The sequence below is a fragment of the Corvus brachyrhynchos genome, unplaced genomic scaffold, assembly GCF_000691975.1.
Source record: "Corvus brachyrhynchos isolate BGI_N302 unplaced genomic scaffold, ASM69197v1 scaffold29, whole genome shotgun sequence".
In the NCBI taxonomy this organism is placed as follows: Eukaryota; Metazoa; Chordata; class Aves; order Passeriformes; family Corvidae; genus Corvus; species Corvus brachyrhynchos.
This window is the reverse complement of record NW_008240033.1, coordinates 1,015,631-1,028,583: the sequence shown is the minus strand read 5'-3', so window position 1 is coordinate 1,028,583 and position 12,953 is coordinate 1,015,631. Positions and strand designations below refer to the sequence as shown.

Genomic DNA, 12,953 nt, shown 5'->3' with positions numbered 1-12,953 from the left:
CCCGGGCCCGTGGGAACCCCTGGAGCGCCGCGAGGGGCGGTGCCGCCCGGTGCTGCGGGCCGAGGTCGTGGGGAGCCCGGGTCTGTGGGGGAATCGCCCGGAGCGCGAAGGGGCCCCGACAACATCGCCTGAGCGCGGGGTATCCGGGCCGCCCGCGGGGATGCGGGAACCAGCGTGTGCTGGAAGCCCTTCAGCTGTCAGTAGAACCCGATGTAATTTGTAACTCAAAAAGTCTTTTCTCGTTTTGTAGCAGAAAGGAAGCTTGTTGGCCGCGCAGATTGCCCAGCCGGGGTGTCACTGTTCTCAGTCAGCGGGGAGGCCGGGCAAACCCGGCCAAACATTGCCTGCCACAGTCTGAGGTGAAACACCTCAAAATAGTAGATATTTCAGGCTCTCCAGAGGCCAGCTGCTTAGGAGAAATCAGGTATACAATCAACAGCCTTTGTCAGCTAGATTTTTCTTCCCCCTGCTTCTCTCCATGTGAAGGCAACTAGCTGCGATGAAGGTTGAAGACCTTTCAAAACCCAGAGACCCAGAGCACTGCTGCTTATACCCAGCTTTCAGCTGCACAAAAGAAATGTTCGTGTTTCTCACGTGCAAAGGTGAAAAACAGATATCAAAGTGAGCACCTTGCTAGTTTTCTGTGGTTTTAGGTGGAGAGTATGTTGGCGTCTCATCCTCTGATAAATTAATTGTCCATGTGGAAGGTGCTAAAGCAATCCCTGCATTGTAGTTTACTGTGCTTTGTGGAGGAGAACTGAAGAAGTACAAAAGGAAAGGAACTAGGGAAGACTGGAGGAAAACCTGGGAACACAAGTCTTTATATGAAGATCAGGCGAGGACAGATGGCAGCCCCTTCTGCTCTACTTGCAGGCCCTTTTGCCTGTACTTAAGAGCTTGTAACTGTGTCCAAAAGTGTAAGCAAGGAAGAATATGGAAGAAAATCCTGATTTTACACCATAAAAATAGTTTAAAAATGCATGCATATGCAGGATTCCTAAATCTGCAGGTCTCTCAGAAGTGGCGTGAGTCTCAGTGTAAAGGAAAACCAGTAGGAACCAAGTGCTTCCAAAGTACTTCTCAGCAATCCTAGGTTCTTCAGTTTTACGCACTTCCTGTAAAATATACACTTTCTGTGTAAGTATGTGTGTATTTTTAGCAGAATGGGAAATATTTTAGCTATAGAATATTGGCAGCATTTCTTTCATTGCAAATATACGTAAAAAGATGAAACACTTGGCAGCACTTTGCAAGAAGGTATTTTGTGGGATTTTTGGTGAGGTTTCTTGTGGGTTTTGGTTTTTTTGAGGTTTGTTTGTTTGTTTGGGGTTTTTGTACTACATAAACCAAACAATTATTGTATAGCCGAAGCGATTTTGAGGAAATTTACATGCCTCTCTTGCTGGTGGTGTAAATAACCAAAAATATAGTATGCCTTCAATGGGTACTGTCCTCATCTTTTAATCACTTGTATTCCTTGATTATTTTTTCTCTCTAAAAATTTTTGATGATTGTTCCTGTGTAGATCTTGCCATATTGCCTGGGTGTTACAGGTGATGCATTTTGCTTCATACTGTTCTTTTCAGACCAGCAGGCTGGTAGCTATTCTTAAGGGCCTTTTAATCTTCAGGCTCTATTCTTAGGAGTTTGTTTGCTTTTTTTAATAAGGGTAGCCAGGAAAGGGAAGAAAAGAGGTCTATTTTCAGCCCCGGTGTTTCATTAATTATGCAAAAGCTGTTTCTGTTTTTGTGTCATGGCTAAGCAGCAAGTCCTGAAGGGAAAGGGAAATACCAGTATTTGTCAATACATCCAAGGGATCCACTGAAAAATAGATCTTTGCCTTTGATATTTATGTTTGCAGTAATTTCAGCAAAACCCTGCTATTTCTGCATACAACACTCAGTTTGAAGCAAAGTTCTCTCAAGGAAAGCCACCAAGTAGAGTTACCTATCTGTATTTTAAAGGAATTGGACTGCTCTTGCTGACTTAGGGCAATTGCTGTTTATTGGAGGCAGTCCTCTGAATTTTTCACTGTGCTCCTTAGGGTTCAAATTGTGATACCCATTGCTGATGTCTATGATCTTCTTGGGAGTATGTTCTTCTTTCATATTTTTCCATTTCAGGATACCAGCTCATAGCACCTGGGTACTAAAATACATTGGAAATTGCATAATCTGTATCAATATAAGCAAGTGTCATGATTTTAAAGATCTGTATTATAAATACTTATTCAAGAAATAGATTTTATTTTCCTTGTCAGTTACCTTTGACAGAAAATCGAATTTTGTCTTTAAATGTGAACCTCTACAGTAGTAGTTCATACTTTGAGTTTCACAGTTTAAATATTCACACAATTTCAGAAGTAACATTCTACAGTTGAAAATGGAGTAAGAATGTGAGGAAAACTTTCTATCTAAAGTTCATTTTTCTAGTGCTATGAATCATAATTCAAGATTTTATTAATGACTGAACTATAGAAATGAAAAAAGAAATAGTTATCCAAGGATTTATTTTTTTTTTAGTATCATCACTGCGTTTCCCAAATCTTGATCTTGTCACAGTCCTGATTTTAGGTCATGGTTTGGTTTTCTTGTTTTCCATAAAATGAAGAGACAGTTGATTACACCAAAGAACAAGCAAGGGTAACAGAGAATATGCCTTTCCATAGGGAAAAAAAAAATTCCTACCATCTCTTCCATCTCATGACATTCACAGTGACAAGTGGAATGGTCTGGGACAAGGGCAAACCTCGCTGTAGCGACCACAAGAGCATGGCCGGGGGAGCTCAGGAGTGAGAGCTGTGATTACTGTGACCACACAGGAGGGGTATGTCAACAGGGCAGCCTGGGAATGAAGAAAAGGGAAGAAAAGCGTCTTTCCCTCAATACCCTTTTTGGTTGGGCCTGTAGAAAATACCAGTCTGCTCACTGCAAAACCGCTTGTGGTAACTGAAAATAAGGAAGTGTCTTTGTGGTTGGAAGTGGGTTTGCAGCTGTAAAGACACAAGTTCTCTTTTTTGAGTAAATCGCATTTTTCTCAAGAGACTCCATTGAAGAGGATTGGATTTGCACTGTTACTGAATTGATGTCAAATAACATATTAGTTATTTCACTGATAATAACCTCGTTCACTTCTACTCTCTGTGTTCTGAGCCTTTAAAAGTTTAGGAATCACAGCCCTGAGAGGTACCCCCTCTGGAGGTAACTGAATCATGTAGGGTTGGTTTCAGATTCAGTCACTGCATTTCCTTTCTCAGAGATTTTGCATTATCTGTTTCAGGTGAGGAATAGTCTGGAAGAAAGAGGATCAAACCTATGGTGTTTTATTTTCTCTGTATTGAATTTGTATGCTGTAGGTTTCAATAACAGAAGGACATGAATTAGCAACAAAAGATGACAATTAAGTTTTATATTAATTGGTCAGTAAAGCCTCTGCTGATTCCATGCAGATGTAGGAAGAAGCTTCCCCCTTGGTGGGCAGGCTGTGCAGCAGTGTGTCCTTGCCGCAAGAGTGAGCAGACTGCAGCCTGAGAACCAGTGCTGTGGGACAGTAAGTTCTTTCATTTCTTGCACGAATCCTGTCTTAGGTGCCAGCTAGAACTTTTCTCTTCCTGTAGTGCCCATTGTATGTATCTTTTTGTTTGCTGAATCTTTTCTAGCCCTCATTTTGGACATCATACTGCTTACTTGAAAAGTAATTTGTGCCCTTCCATTTTACTCAACAAAGGATAATATTGATTTTGCTTTGGATATAGAATTGTACTTTTGAGTTATGGGGAGATCTCGCTCTTTTCAAGAGCTCCTCAGCAATTCCTTTGTGACCTGAAGCATCAGACTGTATCGCTCTCCTTTTCAAGACTGTGAGGAAGATGGACATGCTGGAATTTGAGGCATCCTTTCTCTCCTCTTACTTATTCATCATTGCCTACAGCAACTGTGCAACAGTTCTGTAGGTGCTCTGCAAATTAGAGGAAAACATTTTTCTTTCCCCAGTCCAGGTAGCATCTAGCCTTGCATTAGAGCTTGTCTTCAAAATTGTATGGCGCATGGTTGGTTGAAACACTCTTTTTATTCTCTTTGCTTGGTTTATACCTCAGCAGAGGTATGACTTCTTGAGTTTTACACTCAGCAATGACCATGAGTGGAGTAAGTAAGTCAGTCTTGTTTTATTCAGAGGTATTACAAGGAATATTTATTCCTTCCTGTAAGTTTCCTGACAATTTTTGAATTCAGTATAATGAAACCCCCCTTCAGCGATTAGTCAGCCACCATGGAGCTCAAGAACTTCACCAGTTAAAAAAAAGCAAAAGAAAAACATGTTCTTTCCTTACTGTGATCTGCAAATCAGTTGTTAGAGCACATTTCCTTAACAACAAAAATCTTGCTCTGGCTTTGAAACGTCAGTTCTTATTTGCAGCGTGACTGACCTCCCACCCTGATCAGCATCTGATTCTGATCACCTGGTTCTGACCAGGAAGCCTCATCTTACTGAGAGGAGGGAAGCACAGGCAAGTGCATTCAAAATCCACCCTTTTTACTGTAAGTGCTAAGAACAAAGTACATACTTGCCCTCTAAAATCTGCCTTGAGGTCAATAGTTTACTCCCAACAGGTCAATGAGCAACTGGCAAATATGTAATGCCACTCAGCAACAATTGCTTTTTGGATCCTGATGGATGACTTAATAACTTTTACATAGTTTTTATTTCTTTTTTTTTTTAGATTTTCTTTTTTTTCTTTAATTCTCTCTCTGGCACATAACAACCTTAAGGAATAGGCATGAACTACACCTTTGTTCTCTGTTGAGGTTGTGCTGGGGCTCACACCAGCAATTCCTTACTGCAGCCCTGTGGTGTGTCAGGGCTGGGCGGGGGCCGCCCCGCCCGGGGCCTGCCAGTCCTGCTCTGCTGCTGCTGCTCTCCTGGAGGCCAAAGACTGAGATCCTGTCAAAGGGCAGATTTGAGTCCAGACCTGGTGCTTCTCTGTTGCATCATACTCTCTCTGGTACTTCTTTAATTGTCTTGCTTCTGTGTGGGTTTTGCCAGTTGATGCAAATATTTGGGGGGGAGGGGGAAAAGAGAACAGTCTTTATGCATCAGTGTTCTTGCAGGTGCATGGCTCCACCTCATAAAGCAAGATTGAGAACATGCATATCTTGATCAGCCTGATTTTTGTGTTTGGGGAGGTTACTTATATAAGCTGCAGGCCAACTAGAGCAACTGGTACAGTGAATTATATTGTTTTTATAGGAAAAAGATAATATACTTTAAAAATCTAAAATCTTAACAAATGTATGCTGTAGGAGTTCTAACATATAATCAAAATAAAATTGAACATGCTTCAAACTGTCTTGAGAAGATGGATGAAAACTATTAATTAATTGTTTATTCAAAACTATGTTGCTTAGTGCATATGATCCATCAGTAAGAAAATCTGTAGTCTGTCCAGTTGTTTCATCTCTGAGAGAATTAAGTCTAAAAGTACTTCTCTTTTTTTTTTTACTTGCATTCTAGTAAGTAAAGACAGTTAAATTTCATTAAGACCTTAGGACTATCTGGAATTTAGCACAGACAACCAAGTTATTTTAATTGGTATATTCGTGAGGACCCTATTATTACTTTCAATTAAGGACTCTTCCCATGGTATGTTAGGATTGCACATACAAATTACGTCATTGCATTATGTGGATATATACTTTGCTCATGGTCACCAACTCTGCCTGAAGGAGAAGTTGTCCAATAAGAACAAACTTACCTGATTTTTTCTTTTATAACTAAAATACTGGTATATGTGTAGCATAGCATTGCTTGAAGCCCTGTATAGTTTTGGTACCCAACTGCCTTTTAAACATGTATGAGAACCCAGTGGCTGATCTGGAGGGAGGAAATGTTAAACCTGAAGAACATCCACAGCAGTCCCCCTCCTAAAACTAACCAGTCTTTAATAAATACTGATTCTGTGTGCTACAGCCTGAAGTAGTGAAATTTAGTTCAGTTTTTACTTTGTGACAGTAAATGTTGGAAGATGTGTAAGTTTTCTTTGTAGATGTCATAGTTCTCCAAGCCTATCATTACATGTGTTAAAATTATATGTGTATATATGAGACAGCTTCAGACCTACCATTTTGAAATGTAGATTTGGTTTTGTAGTGTTTGCTGCAACAGCATAACATGTTACGCTGACCTGTTTTGTCCAGGTAGCTTTCTTGACCTTGAATTTTCTTGTGTCTATTTAAAAGATGAAATGAAGCATTTTTATTTAAAATACTCTCACAAAAATTAAAGTACAATGAGTTGCTGTTCAATAACTAGAAAACTACAGCACAGCTAATAAGGCTTTCTGAGAACATACTTGCTACTGCTATAGCAGAGGTCATGGCGGGGAGCCAGAGGAGGTTGGTACACAGCTAGGCAACCAGAAAAGAACAAGTTTGTCAGCATGTACAGCTGATTAACGTGAGGATAATTTTCCATAAGCATAGCCTGCAGTGTTTGCTTAAGGTGGGGGGGTTTAATTTTTCACTAAACTTCTAAAAGCTAAGCCATTTTTAACTGTGGTAGAAAGTAATTTGTTCAATTCAGATGGAATAAAGCTCTGTAAGATTTTTATGCTATTTTGACTCTGCCTACACATTGCAGTAGGCTGAGGTATATTTTACATATAGGCAATATAAGATTATTCCCATGAAGATACATTATGACTTATTTTTGATAGGTGGTTTTATTTCTACTAATTAGAACGATAAGAACAAGAAAACATGAGAAACATTTAATGGCAGAAGAGGCAGCCTTTAGATATTCTGTTCTGCTTTTGAATGTCATCTAGATTAGCAACATGTAACAGGAAATGAATTAACCTGCTTTTCTATATAGTTATATATATAGCATAACTCATTGTTCTAAATGTAGCATAACTCTGTGGGAATATGAATGGTCTTTTAAGCTTTATGGTGTTCTGTAACCCAAAATCTCTGTTCAAGTATAACTGAATCATAGTTCCAATCTCCAGAGCAGGTTTAGGTGTATTCAACTGCTGCACTGAATCTATACTTCTCCTTTCTCTGGCTCTTTCCATGTGCAAGGTCAAGGCTGAAAAGAGAATATTACCCAGGCCTGTGTCATGCAGAGACTTCTTTCACACTGAAATAACCCAGTGTTTGTCTAAGGAATAGTATAAAGAAGATGGACTAAAACAAAAGCATGAACTCTAAACTTTCATAAGAGAAGACAAAAATCAATTCATATTTACACTGTTGGGTTTTTTTAAAATGAAATAATAACTCACTCAATTGTTCTTGAATATACAGGGTATTTGCCAAAGTCTATAACCATTTGTGGTTTACTTCAAATATGATGCAACCCATAACCTGCATTCTGCTTAATTTTGCAGTATGAGCTGTTTTTATCCATTATTTATCGTGTTCAGATGTGAGGAGGATTAGAACATTAGACAGAAAGAGCACAGTGGCTTTGAGGATGAGTTTCAGAAATGAGATGAAACTGAGTAGTAAAAGCAGCTGTGCTTAAGTGTCTGAGTTGAGCATGACTGAAGGGGAGATACGGGAGTGGTTGGGAGTTGCCCTGGCAATGTTGCCTTGGAAAAAGGTGAATGCAGGTCCCTGGCACTCCTGGTGAGAGATTCCCTCTAAAGCTGGGGAGGCATCAGTGCCATTGTGCAAGGCCCTAAATCCCTTATTAGGAATAATGTGTATGATTCTCTCTGCCTATTTCCTGGAAGAATTATTTAGATTGGGACAGGTTCAGAGGACAGATAGCATGTCTGGGAGAATAGGAAAGAGGAGATGAGGTATCTTGGTAAAACAAAATGGCAGAAGACCAAAGAAAAGATGTAACAATTTAAGTACAGTATACTTCGTGATCAATGAATAGGTATAATTTCTGTTGACTTGATATAATTTCTGTTCCTACAGAACAGAAATTGTAGTTTCTTATCAATCAACAGTGACTGCATTGTCATTTTTCAGGTGCTGAAGGACTTTATAAGCAACAGGGAGGAAATATATATTTTTTAAAGTAAAGGGTGATGTTAGTTCCAGAAAAGTGTTTAGAATATAATAAGATACACTTCTAGAGACATTTACAGATTCCTAATTATGAGGACAGTCTGTAACATATCTCCAACAGAATTAAGTGGAGACAAAAAGATTACACTGCTTTAAAGCTGGAGCTCAAGACAAAGTGATTCTTTACAGTGCTGCTTTTAACACCAAAGGACAGGACTCAATAATTCAGAAAATCCCTTTAGTGTTTCTGTTCATCTTTGTCTTTTAGATATCTTGCTGTCTAAAAAGTAATAATAAACCCAATCACTGCTATGGAAGGAGTTTTAAATCCTTCTGTCTGAGGTTGTCTAAAACTAATAATGTTTTGGGGTCTGTTGAAGAAGAGTAGCTTCTAAACAAATCTGTCAAATATTAATTTAAGTCTCTGTTTTGTCTACAGCAGTGAAATTGCTTTGAATAGAAAACACATGATAAAATATGTGTAATGGGTTTTGTCAAAAAGCTTTTTCATTCTATTTAGCATTTTCCAATAACAGACAATCTCTACTGCATTTAATAAAAAGTAATAAAACTTCTGAAGCCAGAACTGATTGCTGGTTAATTTAAAAGAAAGAAAAGTTTATAACCTCTCTTTGCAGTACACTGCTTATTCTCTGAATCTAGAAGTCAGTGGTTAAATAAAGTCTCTCTGGGAGGAATTTTCCATTGTGAGTCATAAGCATTGGATTGACAACCTTTATAGAAATTTAAATGCAATCCTATTAAACAATACACTTCTATAAACGCTGAGGGATGAATTTCCTTCACTGGGTGTGGGGGCACTAAGGTGCAGTATCTCAGAGAATGGCTTGTAGAGAGTTTATGTAGCTGTGAGAACCTATATGGTTGGGAACTGTGTGGCTGGAACACCTGTAGTATTCCATCAGGAGGACAGGATATCTAATGGTGCAGAGCCCATCAGCCAGCAGCAATTACCTAAATGATGTTTTCCCACAGGAATAAAGCAATGGCCACGTAAATAAAAATGGTTGGGTTTATTTCAATATCTCATTAGAGCTGGATATTGCTCTTGCAAATGTCACTTGAAACAAGTATTTTAGTAAAATGAAAATACCTATCACAATACTTCCTGGCCTGTATTCTGAATGTCCAAGATTTACAAAAAAATAATGTCCTCTAAACTTACTTTGTGGTTTCATCAACTTTGTCTCCCATAACTATTCGTTTGGCTTCATTTTGAGTTTTTACCCTTATAACCTCTGGGTAACCTATAAGTGGAAAATGTAAATGTGTTCAAAATTATTAAAAAATTCAAACACCACTCTTGTCGCAAAAAAAATAATGCATAGGGGAAATAACTGTTTCCCATATCTAAAGTAATTGGCAAGTGTAATGCCAGTCAACCCACTTGGAATGCTGAGCATACACATGAAAGAGAAAACTAGGGAGATCACAGATGATATTGTAATGATGCAAAGGAAGAATTCTAAAAAGAGGATATGTGAAGATGTTGGACAGCTTTCTGGAACAACAGAGAAGACATCACCAGCAGGTGTTTTGGGAGTTCGCAGCATCCCTGTTCTCCTTGAATCCGAGCACTCATAAATGCCAGTGTGTGATCACAATTTTGTGAAGCTGCCCCTGGTTGCTGGGCTGGGCTTATGGTGAGGTTTTTGGACACAGATGCTTCTTGATGGTGGCAATTCTCAGAGCGGGTCTCAAAGCCTACACAGCTACGTGAGCTTAAAAACCACCACTCCCAGTATAATCCTTTCTGACATCAGGTCAGGCACATGGTGCTGTGCAAGTTATATCTTGTTTTCAGCCTTCTGCTATCACAACCTCTAGATTGCTTAAGATCTGGCACTGGTAGTAGCTTCCTGGGGAAGGGCATTGCAAGGTGGTTGCAAGCTACGTGTGTGGACACAAACCCCATGCAGCTCAGGACTGTGCTTCTCAGAAGACAGGAGTGCCGAAAGAGAAATGCAGTGAGGCCCTGCCACTGTTCAAGAGTGTTACTATTAACATTTTCTGTCTTGTAGCAATAATTTTTGTCAACATCCACTTCTACATGCTATTTCTTGTTTGTTAATTTAAAGCAAATTACTGTTTACTGCTAGTGATCAGCTACTCTAACTTTATCTTCTTCCTCAAAAGCAGCCACTAATAAAAGATCAAAGTCTGTGCTTTGCTGTACATATGTTTTTCTCTCAGTAAAACTGAATAGCTAAAGTTATGCCAAAAGTTTGAACAAGCAAATGAACAAAACCCAGTAAACAATCTACACAAGTGAGCTGTGTTTAAACACATTCTTCTGAGCCAGGAATCAGAGATTCCAAGTATTTGGAAACAAAACCATCAATTAACCAATGCTGTCCATAAAGTTAATCAACCATAATATACTCTCTAAGATTAGCAATAATTTCCCACCAGCTGTAACCTCCCTCCCTCCAGCAAAACATGCACTTTACAGGTCTCTATCACTCTATGTCTCATGGCAGCCCACAATCCAGAGAGCAGCACAGTTATTTACAGTTGGTTTCATTAAAATTGCCATGTATTGCAGAGATGGGAGCATTCATGTGTGTATATGTATGTATGTATTTTATATATATATATATATATGTGTGCATTATTTGTTCGTATAGAGTCACAGATTTTTTTTATCCTGCAGTTCTATTCCAACAAGGATGCAACCTGACCACTTGGGTAGAGGAAAACTCTCGTGAGAGAAGAACCATTTACATTCAACAGTCTTGTAGAGCATCATTTGTCTTTGGCCTTTCCAATGCATTTTATACTGGAACTTCTACAGCAGCAAAGGCTATAATTGAACTTTTAATGTGGCTTTTCTGTCTGCATGAGGTTTTATAGCCCGGGGCCTCAGGACAGGCAGGATTTCCAAGATGCATTTTACTGGAAAGTTTTGAATAGCTCTGCTTCTTCACATTGATTTTTGAAATAACTGCTGGTCATGCAAGATAATTTGAATCCAAAGTCATGTGGAAAACCTCCCACTCTCAAAGTCCTGATGTATTTGCGAGTTTTGTAAGCAGTTAGCCTATAAATGTAAATCTCTTCCTATGGTAAACATTTACAATGAATCAAAGAGATTGTAGTGGGTGCATGTTGAGTTCAACAGATCTATGGGAATTCAAAGGCACTGCAAACATGGCTGGTTCTCCAGTGTGTAGTCTTACCTGCAGCAAGGTAGATGAGGTTTTTACTAAGAAAAGGTGTGGGAATATTTCCAGACCCAAAACCAGCCATGGCTCAGTACTCAACTCTTTTGTATTCTCTTTTCAGCCACCGCTGACTTAAAATTCTAAATTATTCTATGAAATCTCTTTTTAGTTTATTAGCAAGAAGTCTTACGCCTCTCTTGAGTTTAATTACAGACAGTGAAGATACAGAGACTTGATCATTAAGATTTTTTAAATGTATGATTATTTAATGAAGAAATTTCAAATTATTCTGCTTTTTCTGTGCCATATTAGAATGTTTACAAAAATCATTCTTGATTGATAAATCTTGATGAAATAAATCTGGATAAATCTTCTGATGGCTTCCCTTTCATAATAATATGTTTGTTTCCAGTGTTTCTACTGGTCTCTCACTTTGTCCCAACAAAAATACTGAGAAAGAGAAACTATAATAAGGTGTTGCTCATTCTAGTACAGGCACATCAAGGAAGTGTAGAGAATGTGACAATTAGCATGGCAATCAGTATACCAACTGATGGTGGCAATGCCTTCTGCAGTTACAGAAAAGGCTCTGGGTTCTCTCAGGCTCACTCAAAATTGTGTTCAAATTGATGAGGCAAAGTTTAATGTTCAGAGGATTTTCCACTGAAGTTATGCCCTTAATTCTGTGAGGATGGGATGCCAATGGCAGGAGCAGAGATTTGGGGAAAGGCATCACACTTGCTGTCAGGCCCATGATAGTGCAGGAACAGTTTGTAATCTTGGTGACATTTTCAACTGAAGAAGCACAGCAGGAGATGAAAAGGTGGGTGGAGTGGCTGGCATTTAGATGAGCCAGACTGCTTCTAACATCAAAAGAGCTTCAGTTCAATAACTGGCCAAAGGGTCAACCAGGTTCTTGCCTTGCCTAAGGCAGTATTTCCATAATGGTTTTGGTCTGTGCAATTGCTTCCATACAAACATGGAGCCAGAGAGCCCAGGCAAACTCCTTAATTCTTAGAGGGCTTTGTGCTGGGCTAGGAATTGTACTTTCCTTAAACACTGGACATGTAATTACAAAGTTTATCTTGCCAAATTATGGTTTTTTTGCACAAAGTTCTGGTATCTTTTCTCAACAGTTGTATAATTGGGCTGGTTTGCAATAAACACTTTTAATCTGTGTTGCCTCCTTTCTAGGTAATTATGGTCTTGCTAAATAAGTTTTTGTGGAAGCATTGTCTTATGATTTGCCTTTACAACTTTATACATATATATGTATATAGATATCTATATATCTATATGTATATCTCTTTATATTCTTTTGCTGCTTCATTTTTAAATGGTGCTGTTGTATTTCAGTGATTAAAAACAGCACTTATTGCTACTTCACCCATTAACTTTTGTTAAATGTTGCTTTCTACATACACTTAGCAAAGGCAAAATGAACTGAAAGTGCCTCTAAATGCAAAGCAACTGGTGGTATAATGTACAGTTCCCCTTGTAGGTTCACCACAGAGGATCATGCCAACCTCCTGACACAGCATGTGTAGCCCTATATAAAGCTTTTTTAATGGCTCTTAATTTGTTTTTTATTTTTAGAGCTTGTTCTTGAAATATGTATTTAAGATTCTCTGTTTAAAGTAATTTGTAGTTCTGAATTAAATATCCACAGGGCTCAACAAATCTTGATAATGTTCCTTCTGTGAGGCACAAGGGGTAGGATTCATTTGACTGTGTGCAGATCACTGCA

The 12,953-nt window shown here is 38.8% G+C and overlaps 1 long non-coding RNA gene across 1 annotated transcript; it reads left to right on the top strand.

The window, feature by feature from the left end:
• The first annotated feature begins 6 nt into the window (after positions 1–6).
• On the top strand, positions 7–12,383 carry LOC108449038. Its single transcript, XR_001865138.1, has 2 exons — positions 7–3,549; positions 10,696–12,383. It is a non-coding gene; the product is annotated as an uncharacterized LOC108449038 (long non-coding RNA).
• The last annotated feature ends 570 nt before the right edge of the window (positions 12,384–12,953 follow it).